This window comes from Chrysochloris asiatica, unplaced genomic scaffold (assembly GCF_000296735.1).
Source record: "Chrysochloris asiatica unplaced genomic scaffold, ChrAsi1.0 scaffold00028, whole genome shotgun sequence".
Taxonomy (NCBI): Eukaryota; Metazoa; Chordata; class Mammalia; order Afrosoricida; family Chrysochloridae; genus Chrysochloris; species Chrysochloris asiatica.
Genome location: NW_006408546.1, coordinates 9,550,653 through 9,550,878, shown reverse-complemented (window position 1 = coordinate 9,550,878; position 226 = coordinate 9,550,653).

The following is a 226-nucleotide window of genomic DNA, read 5'->3' as shown; positions in this document are numbered from 1 at the left end:
GGAAGAGTGGGAGCAAATGTGGAACAAAACTCAAAATCATAAAAAACACTAGGCTTTTGGTCATGAAGGCCCTTAGTCACCCTTCACGTCTGGAACTGAAGTCACCCTCATGGCTCAATTTTCAACCAATCAAAAGATAGAGGGGTGAAGGTCAAGACCCTGTCAGCCCAAGCGTTGTTGACCATCCAAACCATAGGCTCTGAGGATCAGACTTTAGCCACCTAGT